We start from the raw sequence: 25,826 nt of genomic DNA, 5'->3' as shown, positions 1-25,826 counted from the left end.
ACATCTTAAAGTCCGATGACTTCAGACATATGCTTATCTCCATTTTACAATAAAGGAAACTGAGGCACAGGAAGATAAGTCATTTTTCCCAAAGACACAGAGCTGGTGTGTGGCAGGGTTGGGATTTGAACCCTTGTGTCATTGACTCCAAACTCCAACACCATGCAGAGGGAGCATTGAAGCCTGTACCATGCTTAGGTGAAGAAGTGGATTGGGTATTTAGCAGTACTTAAGGAACAATGCATTTATGCCTGATGGCCTAGCAACCCAACACCCACTCATGACACTGATCCCATGGCAAATTATCTTCTAAATTCCAGATATCCAGTCGGCACATTTTGGAGCCCAACCGTCTGGTAAAATGAGAATTGCTTGCATCATCAAATTCCAGGCAGTCATCTGCAGTGAGTAATAATAATGTGTACTTAACGTACAGCAAAACTCTCAGTGATTTATATCCACCAAATTTTTAATGGGTCAATTATGAATGTTCTATTTTGGAGGAATAACTATGCCCAGCATTCTCTTTCTACATATCAATAACTTTGGAAGTTTCTTCCAACTCTAAAATTTCCTGATTCTTTGATTACAGGAAATTAAACTATTTTATTTACTCACTACTTCTTCATTTCCTATAATATGCAAGGCTACTCACTACCAAGAGAACTAGTTGAGAAAATTAAAATTAGAATTGTGAAAGCCAGAGAGAAGCCCATTTTATTCATCAAAATTCAAAACCCTATAGAAATGCTCCTTGATTTTGGTGTGAATACTTCATGCAATAGTTTGTATGTCTCTTGTTTCTTCTGCCAGCCTCTTCCAGTCTCCATTCTGAGAGCAAGAGAAACAAATTTTTTACCAGTTTGTCTGGATGAACATTTTCACACATCTGTAAGAGAACAATAATTAAGATTCATAAGAAAGTTTCCAAGGCACACAGAATCCTGAAATGTCTTCTGATTTGCCAAAGGAAAAGTAATTATGTGATAAAATCAAGTATACTTTGATGTGTTTTGAAAACTAATATATATATATATGTGATAATAATTACTTGGCAAAGGTTTAATTCATCCAGATGCTCCATTCTTTACCTACACAAGATAGTGAACAACTTACTGTTTAAGGGGACAGCTAAGGTTATACTAATAAACAGTGAAATTTAAGTGACTCTCTCACCTCCAAGCCACTTTCTTGAAGAACAATTTTAGATGCTAAATTTATTATGCTTTCCATTGTTCTTTTTTTTTTTTACATTACATACCTCCAAACATTTGGCCCTTTTATCTGTGATTCTTTTATTTAAAAAAAAAAATTTATAAAGATAACTGCCCCCTCGGAAGCTGTAAGTCAGAAAGTGAGAATAGCTGAGTTGACAACCAGTTTGATAAACACTGGACATTACAATAAAATGTGCAGTGGGTGGGGAATGTGAACTTGTCCTTCAATGAAAAACATGTGATGCCCTCAGCATGTGCCAGACACTATATGCCCTGCCTCCACTGCCACCCCTCTGTCCTAAGACACTTTTAGGCCAATGGTCCTCAACCGTTTTTATTGTAAACTTACTGAAAATTTTTTAAAAACTCTGTCTCTCCCCCATCCAAACATTGTTAGCTTGACATCTACATATTGCCATCATAACTTTAAATGGTTGAAAAACAAGGCAACTTCTGGCATATTGAAAAAATTAATAGTTAAGTTAAAATGTTACTTCCTTTGGTAACCAATAGCCAGCTATTCCTTAATACATCCAGGGTATCATGCCCTTTTCTGCTTCTCCCTCCTATTTTGTCCTTTTCTTTTTAACTGAGATACCTCTCAAGAAGTAACTAACCACATGGATAAGTATTTGTTTACCCTTTATCTGCAGTCAAACTTTCTGTTTCTGACGCATTGATCTTGACTCACTTTCAGTGAAAAGCCTGATAATGGATAATGTATTCATATTGATGCTGGTACACTGCTATGTAGGTGAAACCCTAACACCATAGCTGGCATTGGTCATTGTGGGTAAAATTGCAATATTTCCAGAATCTCTCACCTGGCCTTTAATGCATCTCCATATCAATAGGTAATTACAAGGGAGAGCCAGGGTATATGTGGACCGGAGAGGTTGGGTGGGGCCCCATTTTGCAGCTGGGTCACTAGAGACACAGGTGAGCAGAAGTGGATGACTGCTTGTAAACAATAAATGAGTTTTTCCCACTTTATTTCTCCGTTTGACTGATTTTGTTTTCAAAGGTATTTTTCCCCAGGCTGGAAAACATTCTCCCCCTGGAGTTACAGTCACCTTGGGTATCCTCCATTGTTTAGTATCTGTTCAATTCTTTGCCCACATTTCTGTTGCGGTGTCCAAATTTTCCTTATCAATTTATAGAAATTACATATTCTGAACATGAGGCCACTGATAGACAAAAATATTGCACATTATCTTTTCCTACTCTGTTGGCCTTTTTTACTCTTTGGATACTCCTTTGGTGAATGGATAGTCTAGATTTTGATGTAGTTCAATTTTTCAATGTGTAACCTATTTAAGAAAGCTTTTCTAATCCCAAGGATATAAAGATAGTCTATGATGTTTTCTTCTAAAAATTGTATTGCTTTCCTTTTCACATTTAGATCAACAATCCACCTGAAGCTGGTTTTTGTGTAAGGTAGGGAAGGTAAATGTAATTTCCTGGCACCGGAGTGCGGTGGTGGTAAATCAGTGCCTACTGCTACAAAGGATTGCTAGTAATAGAAACAGGGTAAACATAGCCTTCTGTTCTTCCCTTGACTTGGCTGTACCTTGAGTTCTTCAGAGCTAGAACAAGCACAGAAGAACTCTGAGTTTTTCTTTATTTGTCAGTTTTTTAGGGGAAAACTGAGTGTTACAGGACTTCAGAGTCAGAAAGGGAAAAGCCTTTTAGAGCAGATCTCCCCCTTTTCCCCACACTAAATCCAAGCTTTCCCCAACTGGTTGCCCCTACTCTGAAATATAAGCCTTGACATTAATAAGAGGCAATTTTGTGACCATCAGTGATCAGTGCAGCAGAGGTGGCCAAACATCTCCCTTAAGTTATTCATATGCAAACAGCTGATCCTCACAGGAGAGATTTTCATCTCAACAAGGCACCCAGCACCATTCTCCCTTCTTCTTCACCCCTGCATGGGCTTGATGGAGTGCACTTCCTAGATATTCTTAAGAAAAACTATTGACTTACAAATAGGACAAGAAAAGGGAATTGATGAGGAAGTAGGAGAAGCTCTGGCTTGTGAATAAGGACACCTCACTTCTAGTGCTGAGACTTAAGCAGGCACTCAACTTCCCTGAGCCATGTTTCCTTAACTGTGAAATGAGGGGATGAGCAATCTCAATAGTCCCTTCAATATTGTATGATTCGATGAGATTCAAAAAAAACCTAAGTCTAGCATGGTAAAAATTAGTATATCCTTGGAAGGGGGAATGCATTATCCTGTCTACCATACCCACTATATAGACTTAGTGTTTGGAAGCGAAGGAAACATGCCACAGGAAGCCATACAACTACTCATGTACTTTCGAAGGTTATTCACTTTTCTCTCAGCTTCCATTTGCCCTTCTGTACAATGAGGTGGTAGCAGAAGCTGCTTTTAAAGTCTCTTCTAGTCCCAGTACTCTGTGGTCCTAGAGCTGTACTGTCCAGAACAGCAGCTACTAGCTACATGTGACTGTTGAGCCTTTGAAATGTGGCTAGTGCCAAATATCAAAATGATAATCTTTTTGACATGTTGGGTTAAATAAAACTTCACTGTTTCATTTAAAAATATTTTAATATGGCTACTAGAAAATTTTAAATTACATGTATGGCCCCTCTTATATTTCCCTTGAGCTGCACTGTTGGAGACTAGCCTACCATTTACAATGGGAATCTGGACTGTGATATTCTGAGAAAGAGCATCTAGCCCAAGGATGGCAAATACATATTGTGCATGACAGCACTCCCCTTTCAACTTCTGTGACAACACTCACCAACCTTACTATTTACACTGTATCAGGATTTAGCCTCAGGATCCTCCTCAACACAGTGCTCTAGGTGGTCACCAGCAGTTGATCAGAATTGGCACTTCTGTCATTTGAGACTCATTTTGTTGCAACTAACAGAAAACCCAACCCAAGGAAAAATGTTGGCTCATGTCATAAGAATTCAGGGTGCATCAGCCTTCAAGCACACAAAGATCAGGACTTCCCTCCTTCTCTCAGGTCTGCCTTCTTCTTTGTGTAACTCCAGGGAAAGGAAATTCCAGGGAAAATACCTCTAAAACCAAAATCAGTCAAAGGGAGAAATAAAACTTAAAACCAGTTTATTGCTTACAAACTGCAGTCTGGGGCCGTCTCTCTTTCCTGCTTGGGTGGAAGCAAACAAGATCTCCCCCTAACCTCTCAGGTTCAGCTAATCCCTTGGTTGCCCAGGTAATTACCCATTGATATTGAGATGAAACGTCTCTCCACCCCCTGAGGAACACCTATTGATATGCAGATGACTAAAGCCAGGAGAGATATTCTGGAAAAATTACAATTTACCCACACATGTCAGCTTCATTCTCAAGTTTCACAAAGGACCCCTTGGTACTCCAAGTCCTCATCATCACACCAAATGCTCAAACAAAAGTCCTGGGTTGCACCCGTTTGGCTTTGCTTGACCTGATTTGGGTCACATGCCTCTCTTTGAACTAGTCTCTGTGACCTTGGGGATGGAATTTACAAATAAAATTAACCTCTGTATTTGGAAATAGAGTGCACTTTTCAGAAAGCACACAGCCTGAGAGTGGAAAAAGGAGGCTCAAACGGAAGTTTGCAAAGTCTGTAATCCCAAGAAGGGGTAAAGGATGTCTATGTTGAAATTTCATTGCCACCTCCATACTTATTATTCATGAGATGGACTATAATGTTGCTCATCAACTCTGGTTGTTACAAAAATTTTCCTTATCTTGAGCCAAAATCTACTTCCATAACAATGACACATTCATTCTTGTCTACACATGAAGTAATGTGGAATGTTTACATCCCCTGAAGGTTCTCATTAATACATTCCACAACTATTGATTGATTGTCTACTATTCAAGGTTTAGAGAACAGCAGTGGGTAACAGTGGACAGTTGTTGGAGAGGTTACATACCAGGGGCAAGAGACAGAAAATAAATAAGCAAAAACATAAATAAATGAGAAAGAACAATAGTTGGCTATATGCCCAATTTGGATGTTTCCAATACTGTGCAGTCTTGGTATAAGGGCTTTTCGCAGTGCCAGCCTCCCTCTGCCTCCTCCAGGGCACCCGAGCATAGAAGGGGTCCAGCGTGTGACTTAAGCTCAGCCAGTCAGACGCTCTCTGACTCCAGAACTTGGGCAAGTACCACAAAGGTAGAGGGGATATTGGAGACAGTGGCAGCATTTAAATCAGATTTGTTATATCTTGAAAGAGCCACACTTGCCTTAATTTCTACCCACTATCCAACCCTAATCCTTATTTATATAAACCCAAACCTCCTATCAATTAATATCGATTTGGCTTAAGATAGCCAGGGGTGTTTTCTGTTGCTTGTTCCCTGACTGGCATAATGAACATTATTTCCTACCTGACTCTCCTCTTCTCTAGACTGTGATATGTCAGTACCTTTGCCTTTCCTTGAGTAAGTCAGTTTCCAGTTAATTCTCCATCTTGAACTCTGACCATTGTAATGGGATGCATCCCATTACATAAAGTCACCACCCACACTTCCTCTCATTAGTAAGTGGGCCTTGAGGGAAGGTTATGAACACAGAATTCTATATATACTTTGACTTTCCTATTATTTGTTCCAAAACATCTTATAGGATTATTTGCATTATGCAAGCAATAAGTATGTATTTGTATTTTAATACTATTTTTAAAAATTGAATATTTTAATCAGACTATACCCAGAGATTTTGTTATATGCCTATAGGAGCATGCAGAAGAGGGGCAGAGTTTCTCTGAGGACAACAATGATGTTTCAGATTTCCCTTTGATTTTTCTGAAAGGAAATCACTATGTAAATAATTATGTTTTTGCTTACTTATCTCCTGTTGAGTAGCTCAGGCCTTGAAGGACAAAGACTCAGAGGTCTCCTTGGTGGTGACACTGTTTCTCTTAAATCTAGGCTTTGCTCCTTATAAAATGCTCCATCTAGCTTCCGGCATCAGCACTCTCTGGAGGACTTGTGCCGGGGGATGATCATCAAAAAGCCTCCACAGGTATCCGGACGATGCTGCGGTTGGGGCTGCATCCAGCCCACCGTCTCCTGGACTTGCCATAGGAATGAGGAGGGAGATGTCTGGGCTGGCATGTGCATACAGTGAGACAACGAATTTGACCGGATCTGTACTGTTGGAACTCAACCAGGAGTTGGGAGGGGTGCAAGTTGTAGCACTCCAAAATCTCATGACTATAGACTATCTACAGTTAAAAGAACACATGGGATGTGAACAGATCCCAGAAATGGGCTGCTTTAATTTGTCTGATGGTTCAAGTACAGTTGGATAATATCCATCATATCATAGATAAATTTTCACAAATGCCTAGGGTGCCTAAATGGTTTTCTTGGCTCCACTGGAGATGGATGGTAATTATAGATTTGCTTTGTTTATGTCACCGTATTCCTATTATGCTAATATGTGTGTGCAAATTAGTTAGTAGTTTAAAACCTATACATACTTAAGGTACTATACAAGAAGATATGTCAAAGAAATAATCAATCCTCCCATGTTTCCTTCATATGCTACATCTATAGCTTTTCTTCTTCCTTCCTAATTACAACCCTTAAATAGAATTCGTGCCTCATATCGAATTTACCGAGTATCATAATTCCTCCAGGTGGTAAAGATACCTCGAGACAAGTGCTGGGCATAGAAGCCACAGGGCATAAATCTGCAAAGAAGTAAAAAGCTAACCTTTGCAAACAATATGGCTTCTCTCTCACTTACCAACTTTACATTTCCCTGTATGGCCCCGGAAGATGACTGGTTAGCCAGAGACGGGTAAGATTCCTCAAGGGAGGAACAACCTAAGACAGGCACAGTCGCAGGGGGGCCATCAGGTGAGAATTTGGGGATCAACAGAGATGAGGCTCAGAACCTCACCCCCCCTGCTTTGAGAGAAATCTTCTGCATCCGTGGATGTCTTGCTGCCCTTGTCTAGCCTGGATTAATACTTAGTCCATAGGCACACACCTGATCATCTGATCATCTACATTTGCCCTCTTACAGCACTAAACTATGTTTTCTACCTTTATCTTGCATCTACCTACCACTTCAGCATTTTATTAAAAATAAAAATAATAATAATAATAGAAGGAGAAATGTGGGATCAACATATAAATCAAGTACAAAAATCAAACGAATATTCATATTTGACCTGATTGTTTATAGGTCATAATGCAGGATCAAAACCAAAAGTTTCTGTGATGAATGCCCTTGTACTGTTCACCATGTAAGAATTTATTCACTATGTAAGAATTCGTTCACCATGTAAGAACTTGTTCGTTATGCTTCAGAAGATTGGAGACTGACGAGAATTAGGCTTGAGATGGATTAATTATTGTACATTGAGCGTTGACCCCCCTATACTGAATTTTGTTGTTGTTAACAACCATTTGATCAATAAATATGAGAGATGCCCTCTCAAAAAAAAAAAAAAAAAATGCTCCATCTGCCTGGGACAGTGTTCTTAGCCCAGCCCATGCCCTGGTCTTTCCTGTCTAAAGCCAGTTCATCCTGCCATTCCTGGCTTTGAAGGAATTTCTCAGGAGCCTTTTTCTGTCACTCCAGACTAGCTTCCAAACCCTGTTAGACACCTCACAGCACCCTGTATTTCACCTTCATCATGATTCATTTGGTACCTAGCCTTCAACACCTTGAGGATAGGGACGCTATTGTTCATGAACAAACCCCCAACATTTAGCTAAGTGCCTGGCACATAGTTGTCAAAACCTCATGCACTGAATTGAATTAGTAGAGAAAAATGCAAAGAGGGAAAAAATTCACAGAAGATAGAAAAGATCCAGTATGAATGTGCTCCAGGTGAAACAATCAAGGAGACAGGATTGGAATGCCCATTCTTCTATTGTGAGCCCATCCCAATTCTGAGAGTGGCTGGAGAGTAACACCAGTACCATTTCTCTGAGGCATAGGAAGCCTTCCTTACACTTATTTGAAGAATAAATACCAGGTGGGCACCTCAATTTTAGGCAGTTGGGGCTCCCATCACTTCCCCTCTTTCTCCTCCAGGGCCAGCTCTCTGCCTGCCTTTCAGCTTGTCCATGGAGAAGCCCAGATGCATGAGTTCACAGACAGAGAGCCAAGCTCTTTCACTATCAGGTGCATGGCCACTCAGCCTCTGTGAGCCTCATTTTACTTACCTGTCAAAGAAGCAGATTACACTGAAGGACCTCGAATGTTCCTTCCACCTCAAACCCCCAGGAATCTAATTTGGGTACAGTTGTGACAAGATATTCCATCAAGCCTCAATCTGGGTAATGGAAATAAAACCAAGCCCAGCAATGCTCAAAAAGAAACATTGTTCTTTCATCCGCTCCTTGTAAATTACAACGGCAGAGGGGGCAACACCATGCCATTTGGGGTTTGAATAAACTTTGATTATGTTGGTATGCTTTTCTATTTCTCCCTCTTTTCTGATTATTCATCTAAAATGCAGGTTAGGCTGTGCATGTGTAACAAGTATTTGTGCTTTTTAGAAAGAAGCTGTGATGATTTGTAAATGTCTTCATTATGAGTTTGTAACATTTCCTAGATGTTCATCTACTCAGTAAAATTACTTCCTCAAAAAGCCCTGCCTGTGTATTTACTGAGTGCACTTAAGGAGAAAAAATAATCACGCAGACATTCTCTTCCATGGACCTCAAAAAGTGATTTTAAGAGAGTCCCCTGGGAATAGAGATCGTAAAACCACTATTACAGAAAAAAAACATGAGGTCAAATTGTTCATGGGTCGAAAAAAATAATTATATTGCATAACTTCACTCAAAAACATAAGCAAGGTGTATTTTAGAACACTTTATAAACATCTAATCATTTTCAACTGTCAGTGCTTTTCCAAGTGAGGTTTTGGAGATAAATTTACACAACCATGCGGGTCACTAACGTTCCTGATCCTATGCATTGGTAACAAGAGATTGAACCAAAACCCCAGATTATAGGTATAAAAAAATATGTTGTAGGAAAATCACATCAGGACTTAAACATTTTACAACACCCACCAGTATGTTATAAAATTTTTATGGAAGTATAATAACACAGTTACCGAAAAGTCACTAATGGTAAGTATATGGCTTGTTACATTTTTTACAAAACGAACACACTAGTGTCATGAGCACCCAGGACAAGAACAGAACATTTCCAGTTCCCAGCAAAGCCCTCCCTCTGCCTCCCTCCAGGCCCTTTGCCCTCCGAGGTGACTTTGAATGAAAGTCACCAGAAAAGGTACCTCTCAGTTAAGAATGGCAGGATGAGTAGGATTTAAACAGGAAAGGGTGGGGCCAGTGTCCCAGGGAGGTGGAGCATCCTGTACGCAACAGAGATTGCTTTTGCCTGTGTTTGTATTTTATATGCATGAGTCATACAATATGCACCCTTTTATGCCTGGCCTCTTTCTTTCAACATTTTGTCTGGAGCTGTAAATCATTCATTCTCGTTACTATATTTCTGTACATGAATATACCTCAGTTTGTTCATCCATTTTGCTGTTGTGGGCATTTGGTCCTTTTCGATGTGGGATTATCACACACAGAGCTGTCCCACCAGTATTCTTATCAGAGGATCAGATGGAATATCCCTGGGTCGTTTGTCCAGTAGTTCTGAAGACAAGCAAATGAGTGGTCTAAAACCAGTGGACTAGAGCCGTGGTTTTCCAGCGGTCACCCAGAGGGGTTCTAAAAGCACAGATGGCTGGATCCCACCCCCAGAGGATCTGATGCAGTAGATCTGTGGTGGGACCTGACACATTGCATTTCCAACATTCCTGGGTGATGCTGAAACTGCGTCCAGGGGCCACACTTTGAGAGCCACTGAACTAGAGATATTCGTAAAGCTTTGCCTCTGCAGGACCAGCTATTCCCAAAGCCCTGGGTGAAGGGCACAAGCTGTCTGCAGCAATCCCTAATACCCAGACTCATTTTCAAAATCTCTCCCACTTTGTACAGCTCTTACATAGAAAATTATTTCTTCCTTCCATAAGGGAAGTAGATCTTCCGGGTTGCCAGAAACAGAGATCCACTCAGGTTTCCTCAGGTGATTGTCTTTATAAGGAGAAATAGGGAGGAAAGAAGCCCAGGAAATAATAGCAGGAGTCACGCAGCCAGGACTTATACAGCGTGCTTGACAAACTTATTGAATAGATGAATCACATGAGGCTTCTTGGGACAATGAGGACCCTGAGCCAGAAGGTCAAGGGTAGGGCCCAACATCCCGCATTCCTACCCCCAATTGATGCTGACTCTTCAAGACCACAGAGAACTCAGAGCAGCCAGACGGTGGAGGGTGGGCCATGGGGACACTGCAGGAGGGCTGGTTATCTGCTGGCAGCTCTGAGGCCCATACAGTAACTCCAGAAGTCTCCCCTGCTCAGACTTGACATCTCCATTTCTGCTTTTCTCTGTAGCTTCTCCTGGCCTCCCCTACACTGACCCTCTTGCCCCTTGCTTCCCACTCATCATTGTCCCCTTACTTGTGGCTTCTCTTGCTGTGAGCTGTGCCCACTGCCTTCTGTACTTTTGTGCCTCTCCACTATCTGCTGATATCATTTCCACAGCTTGCATTCAAATTCCCCACAAAAGAAGAACTGATTGGGTCACAACATAGCCTTTCCTGGATAGGATGCTCCTGTGGGGTGGAGTTCTTGCACTTCAAAGGCCAGATCATACCTACCTGTGGATTAGAAATGCCAATCACTGGCCTCAGTAGTAGTAGCCTGAGAAACACAGGCATGGGGTACAAAGAATGATGATCTTATTGACAGTTCTCAGCCTTGGCTGCACATTAGAATTACCTACCAGATAATTTAATTGTAATAAAGTAATCATAAATTTAAAAATAGCCCAAGCCAAAGCTAAAACCATGGAAATTCTATTGGTCCTGGAGGGGGGGTGGGCCGCCCAGGAATTAGTATTATCTACGAGACCCCCAGGTATTTCTAAACACCAGCCAGTGTTGAGACTTGCTGACGTTATGTTTCTAAGGCTGCCGTGACAAAGCACCACACACTGGCTTAAGACAACAGACATTTCTTCTTTCACAGACCTGGAGGCTAGAAGTCCAAAATCAAGGTGCTGGCAAGGCCGTGCTCCCTCTGAAGCCTGTAAGGGAGGACCCCTCCCTGCTACTCCCAGCTCTGATGGCCCCAGGCAGTCCTTGGCTGGCAGCAGCATAACTCCAGGCTGTGTCTCCATCTGCACGTGGCCATCTACTCTCTGACCACGTCTGTTTCCAAATTCCCCTCTTCTGTGAGAACACCAGCTGTATTGGGTGAGGACCCACGCTAATGACCTCGTCTTAACTTGATTACATCTGTAAAGATTCTATTTCCAAATAGGACTTCAACATGTTTGGGGACAAGGTTTTGGGGAAGGCAGGACACGATCAACCCATAACACTGACCTTATATAGGAACCTTTCAGAGGAGGTTACAGCTTAGGCAGGCATGCTAAGAGTGTTCTGAAGGGGGTCACATAGGTGACTATCACCTTGCATGACCTGTCTTTTCTTCATTCCCTACTGCTCACCCAAAAATAAAGCGACCACCTTGGAAACTGATGGTCTTAATTTTCCCACCCAGTTTTGAGAAAGCCATTCATTTGCTCCCCTGGACACTCAAGAAAACAAAACCCATACCCTTGGTGTCTGCATCTGGAAGGTGGTTACTCCCAGCACCCTAATTTATTCTCAGACCATTTACAAAATTGCAAAGAGAGAGCATTTTGCTATCATGTAATTAGCATCACATACTTTGTAAGAAAATCACAACTCTTCAAAATACCAGAGTAGATCGAGCCAAAACAGGATCTTTATGACCAGAAAAATTTGGCAGGTTGGTCGGGCTTACTTCATAAATGATGTGGCTTTACAATTTTGCAGGAATGATGGGCTTCCCCTGTGAATATAAAGACATAAATGTGGAGAGATTCTTCGCATGTTACTGTTTGCATTTGACACTTAAGACTTTTGCAAATTACCCAGGAAGAATAATAATGTTCCAATATTCCCTGAGGACTGTGTTAATAATGCTTCAAATGTAAATATGATTACTAGCTCCCACTCTTAAAAGTCATACAGTTACACAAGTAGTGGCCCAGAGCTGATTCCAAAAGCCAAAGATCAATTTGGTTTGGAGTTGGCTGGGCCACAAGACTACCCAGTTGCCACAGAAATCACATTTCCTGGACAGAAGCAAGTTTTAGCTGTGGCACTGGCCACGCAACACATTCACCATGTTTAATGGTCACTAAGCGACCTGGGTCTGTATATACCACCGTCGCCTCTTGGGGCACCTTGAACATGATGGTTATCCCGGCACACCCTGCAGTCAGCCAGACCTGGGCTCCTGTCCCAGTTTAGTTGCTCACTGGCTTGGGCGCATCACCACCACAGCCTCAGCCTCAGGAGCCTAGCTGAAACATGAGAATCATACTGCTGTCCTCCTTGTCCTGTTCTAAGCTGAACTGCAACAAGAAATGAAAGTGCTTAGCACGGTGGCTGCCACACTATATTCAATAAATATTTGCTGTTAACTGCTATCATTATTTCTGAGATAGCAGTCACCATGTGCTCACATAATTTATGTCTGCATATGTGCATTATCCGAGAAGAATGCCCCATGTGCCCCATCCATTCTCCCTGAACCAGGGTCCTGTTTCCCTTCTCTGTGGTGACCTTCCAACACTTTTTCATGCATCAGAATCAACCAGATAACATGCCGTGAGTCCACCTGTGTCCTGCACTCTGCTAGGACCTTGAGAAATACAAACGAACAGAAGACACCATCCTGGCTTCACAAGGGCTTTTGATTTTGTGATGATCGGAGAACCAAGCACATGCTGTTGAGGATCAAGAGATTTCATGGAAAAGCAGTTATTTGGGCTGAACTTTGGAGAAACAGGGGGAGGGTTTGGTGAGAAGCACATTCCAGACAGAGGGAACACATGAGCAAAAGCCCAGATTGCAGAAAGCAGAAACAATGTAAACCCAAAGAAACCAAAAAGAAATTAATTTTTTTTTAATATAGAAAATAGTGCAAAAATACTATTGAAGAGAGAATGACTAAGTTTCTCAGCACTGAATAAAGACAGGTGCCCACAGATTATTCTGTCAGAATAAAATATTCTGACAAATAATCAGTAAAATAAGTCTTTTCTGTTTGTTTGTTTGTTTTTAATCTGCAAGTACATACACATGGTGAAACTTCAAAATGAAAGGATACCTTAGCGGTGGGTCACTTGGCTCGTGTGTCAATAAAAGGCAAAGAATGAACGAGCTGGGAGAACTAACATGCACCGCAGTTGGTCATGGCAGCCGTGCGCTCCTCCCAGGGCTTATTAAAAATAAAACTTTATAAAAAAGGAACAAAGATCAAACCCAAAAGCAATCTGAATGGAAAGCAGCTTAGCTACAGAAGACCAAGAATTAGATTGACGCGGGTTTGTCTTTAGTAACTTTGCTGCAGAAGTCATATGAGTAATCAGTATCTTCAGAGGGTTGAAGAAAAATATCTTTGAAACAAATTGAAATATTGTACAAATGGCTCAGTTCTTGAGCACTGGCTCCTTTGCCAGTTCTTGATGACTCTCTTTCCTTGTCAGAGAAGGCAATCAATAGCATACTATCATTTATTTGTATTTTGAAGCCACATCCAAGTGCTATGATAGAATATGAAGAGTATTCTGGAACTGAATTCAACCAGAGTAAATAGGAATCCATTCACCAGCTCCCCTCCAGGTAGAAACATCTGACTCCAGCCTCTGAGTGTGGTGCTCTTGTTGACTTTGTGTCCGACAAAGGGCTGAAGGTGGCCTTTCGGGAGAAACCTCCATAATTTCTGCCTCTGTCCCATCCAAGTATGCAGATCCATCGAAAGAACAGCCAAACACTGACTGTCATTGTTGTTGTGTATTGTGATATAAGAATTTCTAATTTTAGAAAGACAAAAAGAAGAAATTGAGGGAATCTTATGGCACAACTTTTTATCCTTGCACTTTGACAAGAGCACAGACAATACCATCTCACTGATATGAAACAATTATTTTCATTTCTTTTTAAAAACCATATGCTTCGGGTGTACTATTGAAGATTATGTTGAATTGTGTCTTTTTAATTTACCTATAACCAACAATCCTTTTGAATAATAACATCCAATAAATGATTTACAAATGACAAAAATGGCAAACTACTGACCTAGAAAATGAAGTCTAAACTCCTAATGTACCAGTCTCCTCACGTGAGACTGCTTTGGGTCTGTCCCTGAGCCACCTCTTCAGGGTTATCTGCCTCTCACCCTGCTCTCCAGCCTCACCAGATGGCCCATGCTTTCTAGAATGCACTGTGCTGCCTCGCACCTCCACACCAATGGTCACCAGCCTGAAACATCTTCCCCTCCCCTAACCCATTTACTTCCTTCCCTAGCTACCAACTCATCATCAAAACCAGTTCGGAGTCCCCTCCCCTACCTAGTTTTGCTAACATGCAAAACCTGATGATTTTCTTTTCTTTTCAGATAAGGAAATCAATAGCATACAATTATTCATATTTTAAAACCACATCCAAATGTATGAAGAATACTCTGGAACTAAGTTCAGAACTAGCTTCTGTCAGCCTAGGGTCTCTGGTGTTCAGACCAGGACCTGCTGGACTCGGCGATGTGTACAAGAGGGCATCAGCACACAGCTTTCAAAAGTCACTGTGAGATCCCAGATTATACAGGGAAAGGAATAATTCACCATCCAGGGTTCAGTGGTCTAGCTGGGTCTGCCCTTGAAAGGAACCATAGAGAGAAGGAAATTTTAATTCTAAATTCAGATCTTGCTTCGAAATAATTTTCAAAAGCAATGCATGCCTGGCCAACATGGGATAATGAGCTGAAGTCTCTCTGAAGTAAAACAGGTGGCAGTTTCAGAGAACAGCATCTGCTTCCTGTTTCCCAAATGATTCTAGAGTGGGTGTTTTAGGAAAGCAGAGGGACTGACGAACAACAATGACAGTTCCCATGTTCCCTGTACTTTCCCAGGGGAAGGCATAAAGCATCAAAGTAGCATGACACCAAGACGTTCCCAGAAAGGGCAGAAGAAGAAAGAGCAGGGCACCTCCTGTAGCAAAATTGATTTCAAAAGCCAAAGTAACTCTCAGCCCCGGTGATCTGCACATGGCAGAGAAGTCCTGCCTTTGAGCAGAAAGATCCCCCTGTGAGGGATGGGACAAGTTTCCTGGTGTTCTACCTACCCCAACTTCCTAGGAGACTTGTGTCCAAAGATCCCCTGGCAGGTAATATGAGAAAAACCCTGAGATTTTGCTATTGTTCTTGTTTTTTGCGCAAAAGCAAGCTCAGAAAATTCGGACCAGGACAAAGAATGAGAGTTTGTCATTTTAGTGCATTTTAATGCAAATATCCAAAACATTTTCTCTAACTTTGTCTTCAAAGTTCAAGCCTATTAGAATTTGAAAGAAGAGAACAACGATCGACCATGTACCATTTTCCCAGACACACCACTTACCATCTTGTCACATTTGCTTGTTTTTACTGAAACTAATTGAAAGTGAATCACAGACACTGTGAAAATCAACCCTGAAATGTTTAAGTATGTGTCTTCTAAGCGTATTCTCCTACACAGCCACAAAAGAAAAAGTGAGGTGCAAAAGGAAAGGAAGCTTTACAAAGTTAGTATCACTGTAATAATATTAAAGACAGAGTTCATATTCACATTTTCCCAGATCTTCCCAACAATATCCTTACAGATTTTTTTTAATCCAAAATCCACACAAGGCTCACATAGTACATTTTATCTTCATGTCTATTTAATTTTCTTTGTTCTAGAATAGTTCTGCCACCTTTTCTTACATGATATTGGTCCAAACCAGTTACTTTGCACAATGTATCCCAACTGTATGTATTTGTGCGGCTTTTTTCCTCATAACAAGATCCAGCTTATGCATTTTTGGCAGGAATACCACGAAAATGAGGTCATGCCCATGTCAGTACATCACATCAGAGGTCACATGATGCAGTTTGTTCCGTGATTGGGGATGTTAACTTTGATTCCTTGGCTAACATGATGGCCCCTAGACAACTCCATCGTAAAGCTACTTTCCCTGTTCCATAATTAACAAGTAATCTGCAGTTTGATACTTCAAAGCTGAAGTCTGGAAAAGAGGAACAATTAATTACTGGAGGTGGGGTACAAACCATGATCCATCAACAATTCTGTGAAAGAAGAAAATTAATGTAGGAATGTTGGGGAGAAGAGTCAATGCTCTCCTGCACCTCTTCCCTTACATACACACACGCACGCACTCCAGGGATCCTTGGAGATGCTGGGAAGAGGAAATGATGGGGCCCCCAAGGTTTATGGGATGAGGGTTTGAACCATTCTACTTTCAAATTAAAGGAAAAGGTAACCCAGAAGACTGGAAGAATTGGTGGCATTGAGGTGGCAGGCACCCTAGTGGATTGTTTGCAGAAATGAACCCATTTGTTCTTGGCCCCCCTGTACTCATGCCCCCTTCCCACCTGGGCTCTGAACTTGGCCATATGACTTGCTTTGAACAATGGAACAGTAACAAGCAGCACAAGTAGAAACTGAAAAAGTGCTTGCTTGCACATTGGGACTTGCCCACTTGTTACTCTCAGAAACTTGAGACAACCATGTGAATGAAGCCAGGTCAGTCTGCTGGAGGAAGAGAGACCACATGGCCCAGTCCCTCCTGTAGTCCCACTCTATAGCTGGAAGACCAGCATACATGTGTATGATGTTGCCCAAGACCAACTAGCCCACATCGGGTTCACAAGCTAACCTCAGACACATGAATAAGCCCAGAAGCAATCAGCCAAGGCTGGTTCAGATCAACAGAACTGCCCAGCTGGCCCACAGGCTCAGAGGAAATAATGAATAGTTCTTGTTTTAAGTCACTAAATTTTGGGACAATTTGTTATGCAGCACAATCTAACTGATACACTTAGGAACCACTCTAACTCACAGACTTTGATTCAAGATATAAACCTGTCTTTTAAAAAACCAAGTCCCTTTTCATAGATTATAACCTTTTTCAAAAATAAAATTTACACTGAGCTCTTAGCAGGGCTTTCCAAAAAAATTTTAAATAGTTTCAGCAAATTCTAAATTCAATTGAACTCAAAATCAGTATCTCGTGAATTTCTACATACATGCTTATTTTAGTGCAAGATAGACATGCACAGTTGAAAAATATGTTGGAACATTCTGAATGTTCTTTAGCTGGGTCGTTAACATACACACACTGTTCAGTAGACATGCCAAGCCTCAGTGAAGGCCAATCAATGCAACCTCAAGTAATAAATTTGTTGAAAAACATTTAAAGTAGTAAGAAAACCCCATAGAGTACTCAGACTTTGCTACATACTAGAGTCATCTGGATAGGTTGTTAGAAATCCCAATACCCAGGCCATAATCCAGACCAGTTCAGTTGGATCCCTGGGAGTAGGCCCTAAGTATCAGTATTTTTTTATAGCTCCTTGGGTGATTCTAGTGCACAGCCACACCTGAGAACCATACCCACTGAATGTGCCCATTTATAAGAGTATCAGCAGATGTAAGTCATCCTGCAGTCCAGGTAAGTTAGAAACAAGAATACAACACGTGATCCACTCACTAATACATGTTCCATGATACCCTTTACAAAAGCATCAGGGGACATGTTCATTCATCTCCAACTTCTACTCATAGCAAGTTCATGTTCTAGGGAGGGCAATGTAAAATGGGAGATCTGATGAATGTCTCCTGGACTCTGGAAAGTTACCAAAACATCCCAGAAGGTGTCCAGTTATTTAATTAGAGGATTAAATAATGAAATAATTTTCTCAATAGCCTGCTCCCCTCTGTGGATTCCCTCTTCTGTCCCTGCCTGCCTGGCAGAAAACACTTTGACATTTCTTTTGAGGATTATTCTTGGCTTGCTATTCTGAGTTCCTCAGCCCTTTTACCCTAACAATTTTATGGCTCAACCATGGGACTCCTAAACCGTGTACACAAAAGGTCATTGCGTCTACACTGTGACACTCTATAAAGGTCTTTCATTGCTCAGGGATTTTGTCTACATTTTATAACCTGGTTCCTACAAATTCCCTGTAGCTTTCTGAGCCAAAGATCTCTAAAAGGAGCCAAACTGTTTTACTCCCTAGACTTTTAAAACCTTCCAAGGCGCCACTAAACAGTTAGTTGCCTGACAGCATGACATGTTGTATAAGTCAGTATTTTTTGGAAAAGAAGACAACATACCAGAATGATGGGGTTGAAAAAGATGCAGAGACTTCACAGACCCCTTGCCCTGGCCAGGGCTAAACCAACCAGTTACAGCCACGTTGCTAATGTGACCATCAGTACCTCCTGCCGAGATGGCCCCATCCAGCCCAGAGTTGGTATTGAATGCCTTGCACTGAACCAAGTTGGGGTTGTTTTCTGGCAGAAAATAGTAAACCTGAAGCAGAAAACCTAGGAACAGTCCCAGTATCTCAAAAAATATTCTAAGATCAGTTATAAATATGTTGACCTCCAAATACAAGAAGAGAAAATGCTTTGCCATTTTCTAATGGAGTGACATTTTGAAATGTGTGCTCACCTGCGCTGAATCTGAGGGATGAGGAGGAGGGAGGGAAGGGCCATCAGTGGCAGTTAGGGGTCAAGGAAATCTGGAAATTCCATATCACCAGAAGGGCAGAAGAGTGTAGCCAGCCCCGAGGGCATCGTGACTCATGAGAAGAGTCTGCTTTGCAGGGACAAGGGCACCACAGGACTCCTCACGCGGACTGGAGTCTCTTCACACAGGAGATGGCAGAGGGTGGGGAGGAAGACAGGCACAGATGAAGCCAGTGACTCCCCTGAAACACAGATGGGCTTTTGTGTCTCATGTGGGAACAAGGTTGACAATTACAAACAGATTGCAGAAAGCCATGAGCCAGTTTATAGGAGTGGGTTCATACTGAGTTCAAAAGGAAAACAGATGGATTCCTCAGGGCCAGTATCCTGGTTCCATGGGGGCCAGAAGGGGCACCACAGACCTTATCTCACTCCTGCTTCCTCTGCCTGCGTACCATCCCCTAGCATCCCAGGTGCTCCTCCGTTTCTAGAATGAAAATCTCCTGAAGGACAACTTCTGTTTCTTCCTTTAATAAACCATTTGTTTTTCAGTAGTCTCAAAAAATTGTCTTGTATTTCACTCAGTTTTCTTGGTGGTACAGACTGAGCCCAGGTGATCTCTATTTTTTTTCCCGTAGCTATAGATATATCAACACATATATCAACTTCGATTTAATCATGTTTCCATGCTTACAAACAAAAGTTAGTCTCTTCATGGCATATACTGGCACAGCAGCCCCACTGTAAATTGAACTGCCTGAAAAAGGTAGGGTGGAAAGTGCTAGAGCTGTGTTTGTTCCTGGGGTTTGGGGTAGAGGGGAGGCTGCTGTCTCCACATCCACCTGCTTGAGGGAGACCATGTGATTCTGCCTGCCCAGCCACAGCTGATTCAACCAGAAGTGGACAGGGGCCGCCATGTACTGTTGTCTGGGTTGTTCCCTTAACAAGGAAAGGAGCAGGTGGTACAAATGAAGCCTGAGTGTGCCCTGGCTCAAGGCTGCATCTGCCTGGAGGAAGAACACCTTTCCTAAATTACACAAAGTACCCTATAGGCTAGTGGTCACCTGGACAGATGCCTGACATATGCTAGGTCAATTAAATTCTTTCCTATTCCTAGCACAGAGGATTCCTGGGCTTTAAAACTAAGAAGTCAGGTGGAGCTGGGTCTGAGCCATGGAGATAGAACAGAGCAAACACACAAAGAGATCAAGACACAGAGAACCAGGCAGAGCCCACAGCATGTGGATGCACAAGCTGCTGTGGTGGCCCCCCACCTGCGATTCTGGCCCCCAAGCGCTCTGAGCTGGGTTCTCCTCCTCAGCACTCTGCAGCCCCAGTATTTGAGAAGCAAGAATACAGCATGTGACCCAGTCTCACCCCCAGATCCTCCTCCTTGGCATGGACTGGTTCAAGTGCATTTCTAGGTGTTGCAATCAGTGACATTTGACTGAGGCACAGGCTTGTGAAAAGCTACTCTCCAGGTGCCTTTGAGACGGACCATCTGGGTCCTGCACCCAGTCGGTATAACTTCCCCTAATGTTTTCTACTGACAGGGCCACTGGCATAAGGAAGGTTCATCAATGTTTATCTTTCTCCTAGCATATCCTTTACACTGGTTAACCATCTGACCAGATCATTCTTAATTGGTTGTTTGGCTATTAGAAAACATTTCTACAAAACTACCCGATTGATTTAATTTGTTCCCCAGTTAGCTTTTCAAAAACACTGGAAGTATCAAAAAGAGATATCGTTGTTTACGTGGTACCAAATATCTGGACACCTTTTGGTTTGGTTTTGTATATATTTTGTTTCTTTGTTAGACAAATAATCCATATCTTCCATGCATCCATTTAAAAATAAAGACAAATTAAAACTTTATCCGTAATTTTGCCATCTAGAGATAATGACTGCTAACATGTTGCAGTTTCTCTTTCTGAGATTTTTTTCACGTGTATAGTCTCTGGATTATAATCAGCTTTCTGTTACAGAACATTGACTTTTTGGAGAGCCACCCTGGCTTGGAGTGCCATTTTCATCAATAATAGTTTCTAAAGTGAAGCTAAAAGAGCTTTTGCGGGGAAACATCATTGCGATAACCTATTTGAGCAACCATCAGGCACAATAAAGGTACTGCTTTTTGCATTTGGGGTAGATGCAAAGGTGATAGATTCTAGTCAAAATCATAGAAATAGAAAGCAGAGAAAAGGTGGTTGCCAAGGGCTGGTGGGGAAAGGAATTTACATTTTATGGAAAAATTAGAGTTTCAATTTTGCAAGATGGAAAAGTTCTAGAGATCTCTTGCATAACAATGTGTAAATATACTTAACATTCCTGAATTGTACACTTAAAAATGCTTAAGTGGTAAATTGTATATGTTTTTCAATGTATATGTATATTTAAATATGTATATATGATGATAGACTATCATTTACTAGTCCAGGGAGTTGCCAGACTTGGTCTAAACCAATCCAATTGCAAAATGATCCCCCTTACAGTGTGAAGTGCTGCCTGCAAAAGAAAATGTGGAAGATAGTAGCTGTCCTATTAAGAACAGTCTGTATTTCAAGAAAAAGAGCAACACTCACTAATTCAGCACATAACATAGAAGCCAGCCTCTAGCTCTGAGAGACTCAAGCCCACCAGATGGGCTCAGAAAGGTCAAAGTGTTAACTGGCTTTGGAAGGTACCCGGAAATAAACAGGGAGATGGTGACTTCAGAACCCCCCGCAATTCAAGAGTCAGTGGCGCAGATTTAGCTGGCCTCTAAAAGGAAGTTGCAGTCTGAACTCTAGCTTCAAGGGTCACAGAGCAAAAGGCATTCTAGGGGAATGGACACACCATGGAAAAGCAATGAATATGGAGGACCTTTGCCATTTAAAAAAAAGAGAGGGGAAATGGAACAATGGAACTATAAGGAAGAGCCTGGCACCTCTGGTCCTTCAGACACTACACTGTCAATGGTGGGCTCACTCCTTCACATCTTACCTTTCAAGGTAAATATAAACATGAACATGTGCAACATCACATCTCAGCCTCCTTCAGCCCTACCTCTGCTTTTGCCACAGGAAGCCCAGGGGTCTCAAGAGGTCCTGCCCACACCCTCATCCTCATCATTACTTAAAGGGCAGGGACAGCATTTATTGTGGTAGGATGGTGGGGCAGGGACAGCAGGGCTGGTGGGACAGGGACAGCATTTATTGAAGAAGAGAGTGCAGAATCCTAAGGCCCTCAGAGCAGGTGTGCGGTTCCTATTAGCACAACCCCGACACCTCTCACCCACCATACTCTCAAAATCAAGGGCATGCCTTTGTTTAGGGACATCTTGTACCTCTTTCACTGAGAATATTCATGATGGGAGCAGTAAGATTTGGGAGCAACAGGCTTCTTTATTCCCAGTTTATGCCCAAAGTGGTACAAATGCCACAAATGTATCACCAGGTAGACACGTGGATTCCCAAGCCCACTCCACCTCCTCATGGCTCTGCATTCCTATGAAAGCACTTGGGGACCTAAATCTTAATGGCTTTCTATTTAGAAAAGACACACGTGCAATATTCAAGCCATTTATAGTGTGTATAGTTTCTCAAGATCTACTTCCAGTTCCCTGACGAGCTGCGCCTTGGCATAAGCTGATATTTCTCCCTTACCCCATCTTTGCCCCAGCTCAGCTGCACTCTGAGTCACACCTTGCAAAGCCCTACATTGCCAAGACATGTGTGTTACACAGAGCTGGCACTCAGAAAAGCATGTGGAATGTGTCACTGATTCTAACTTTTTCTTCCTTGCTCCTGTGTATTTATTTTGTAAGTGGCATTTTCAACTAATAGAGGTTCAAAAAATACCCACACTGAACTGAATAAGAAAGAAAGCCCAAACACGATATTTTATTTTTAAAAAGACAAGCATTCATGCAATCTTGGCTGATACAAGGGATTACAAGTAGAAAACAAAATGCCCTTCTGCTGAGAAGGTGGTCTGCTGTTTCACAGCAGAATTTATTAAGGTCCACATCTTATAGTTGATGATTTCCATCAGGGTATTTTTAGTTTCTGTATTTTGTTTTTTTTTAATGGTAACCCTGGTAAAGAATGAACACTTGATGAAGCCAGGAAAATCTTAATTGACATATGGGATACCAGCATGGGGTCCAGGGGAGCATATTTCAAGTAAAGCCTTGACACGCTCTGCAATTTGAAAACTGCCCACATGGTCATATGGGCTGGAATGCTCATAGCCCCCAGAGTCAGGCACGGGTCTTGGGGAATCTTACTCGCTCTTCTCCTGCTTCGCCCATTTCTTGCTTCAATATCACACTCCCCCTGAGGCACGCTAGAGCCAGAGCATGTGCAGACGTATCCAGACATCTGCCTGCCTTTCCCTGGCACTAAGAAAACCACAATCCTCGAGTTAGTGTGTTAGTGTGTTGTACATTCTATGGCTCTGGACAAATGTATGCACCATTATGGTATTGTACAGAGCAGTTCCATGCCTTCAGAAGCCTCTATGCTCACCTACTCATCCCTCTCCTCTAACCTTTGGCACCACTGATCTTTTTAGCTGGAATCAGATAATATGTTGCCTTTTCAGATTGGCTTCTATCACTTTATAAGATGCATTTACTGTTCTTCCATACCTTTAATTCCATTGTCTAGATGTAGCACAGCTTATTTATCTAGTGACCTACTGAAGGACATCTTGGTTGCTTCCAAATTTTGGTGATTATGAGTAAAACTGTTATAAACATCCATATTCCAGTTTTTGTGGGGACATACATGTTCAGCTCCTTTGGGTAAATGTCAGTGAGTATGAATGTTGGATCTTAGAGTAAGAATGTTTAGTTTTTCTAAGAAACTGCCAAACTGTCTACCATTTTGCATTCCCGCCAGAAATGAGTAGGAATTCCTATGGCTCCACATCCTTGCCAGCATCAGGTATAGTCAGTATTCTGCATTTTGGCCCAGTCTAATAGGTCTGTAGTGGTAGCTCATTGTTTTAATTTGCATTTATCTGATGAAACATGATACAGAGCATCTTTTCACATGCTTATTTGCCATCTGCAAATCTTCTTTGATGAGGTGTTTGCTAAGGTCTTTGGCCAATTTTTTAATTGGGTTGTTTTCTTACTGATGAGTTTTAAGAGTTCTTTGTATATTTTGAATAACAATCCTCTCTCAGATGTCTTTTGCGAATATTTTCTCCCAGTGTGTTGTTTGTCTTTTCATTTCTTTTGACAGTGTCTTTTGCAGAGCAGACACTTAATTTTAATGAAGTACAGCTTCTTCTTTCATGGATTATGCCTTTAGTGCTGTATCTAACATCAATTCTTCTCCAATGCTTCCAAAATATTTAAGAAGGGGGACATTGCAAAACTCATTTTATGAAGTCAGTGTTACCTTGATATCAAAGCCAAACTAAGGACACTACAGAAAAGAAAACTACAGGCCAATATATCATGATCAAATGGGATTTATTCCTAGAATACAAGGATGGTTTGACATATATAAATCAATAAACATGATATACCACATTAGAAGAATAAAGGATAAAAATCACATGATCTTCTCAATAGGTGCAGAAAGGTGTTTGAAAAAATTCAAATCCTTTTATCATAAAATCTCTCAAAAATAGAAGGAACATACCTGAACATAATAATGGCTATGTCTGATAAATCCACAACTAACATCATACTCAACAATAAAGAGATAAAAGTCTTTCCTCTAAAATCAGGAACAAGACAAGGGTGAACCACTTTCACCACTCTTATTCAACATAGTACTGAAAATCTTGGCCAGAACAATTAGGAAAGAAAAAGAAATAAAAAGCATCCAAATTAGAAAGGAAGAAGTAAAATTGCCGCTGTTTACAGATGAAATTATCTTGAATATAGAAAACCCTAAAGACGCCATCAAAAAACTGTTAGAATACACAAATTCAGTTAAGTTGAATGTATACAAAGTCAACATACAAAAATCAGTTGTATTTCTATATCCTAACAATGAAATATCTGAAAAGGAAATAAAGAAAACAATCCCATTTATAATAATATTAAAACAATAAAATATTTAGGAAATATTCTAGCAAGGAGTTCACCTTGCTAGATATGTAAATTAAAACTATAAGAAATTGATTAAAGAAATTGAAGAAGACACAAATAAATGTTAAGATAACCCATGTTCACAGATCAGAAGAATTAAAATTGCTACAATGTCTATACTACCCAAAGCCATCTATAGATTCAATGCAATCCTTGTCAAAATTCTAATGTCAGTTTTCACAGAAATAGTAAAAACAATCCTAAAATTCATGTGGAACCACGGGATACCTCACATAGCCAAAGCAATCCTGAGAAAGGAGAATAAAGCTGGAGGCATCACACTTTCTAGTTTCAAACTACACTACAAAGCTATAGTAATCAAAATAGTATAATACTGGTATAAAAACAGACACATAGACTAGAGAGCCCAGAAATGAACCCATTTATAGTTAACTAACATTTGACAAGGGAGCCAAGAATACTCAATGGGGAAAAGAAAGTAATTTCAATAAATGTATTGGGAAGACTGAATATTCACATTCAAATGTGTTGGGAAGACTGGATATTCACATTCAAAAGAATGAAATTAAAACTCCATATTAAATCACTCACAAAAATTAACTTGAAATGAATTAAAAGACTTTAAGACCTGAAATTGTAGACTTCCTAGAAGAAAACAGGGAGAAAGCTTCTTGGTGTTGGTCTTAGTGATGACTTTTCTGTACATGACACTAAAAGCACAAGCAATAAAAGTAAAAATAAACAAGTAGGACTACATCAAACTAAAAAGCTTCTGCACAGCAACAGAAACAATCAATAGAATGTAGAGGCAACCTGTGGGATAGGAGACAATATTTGAAAACCATGCATCAGATAAAGAGTTAATATTCAAAATATATAAGGAATTCATACAACTCAATAGCCAAAA

At 41.1% G+C, this 25,826-nt stretch overlaps 1 long non-coding RNA gene across 1 annotated transcript in view; it reads right to left on the bottom strand.

Moving 5' to 3' along the window:
• Nucleotides 1–721: 721 nt before the first annotated feature.
• LOC108398375 (uncharacterized) overlaps nucleotides 722–25,826 on the bottom strand; it is an 80,533-nt gene continuing 55,428 nt past the window's right edge. The window contains exons 4-6 of the long non-coding RNA XR_001853407.3: nucleotides 11,996–12,140; nucleotides 9,714–9,849; nucleotides 722–831 (exon numbers count right to left, since the gene is read on the bottom strand). This is a non-coding gene — a long non-coding RNA (uncharacterized lncRNA). The remainder of the gene's footprint in view (nucleotides 832–9,713; nucleotides 9,850–11,995; nucleotides 12,141–25,826) is intronic.

This window comes from Manis javanica, chromosome 5 (assembly GCF_040802235.1).
Source record: "Manis javanica isolate MJ-LG chromosome 5, MJ_LKY, whole genome shotgun sequence".
In the NCBI taxonomy this organism is placed as follows: Eukaryota; Metazoa; Chordata; class Mammalia; order Pholidota; family Manidae; genus Manis; species Manis javanica.
The sequence above is the reverse complement of the archived record's forward strand: the minus strand, read 5'-3'. Positions and strand labels throughout refer to the sequence as shown.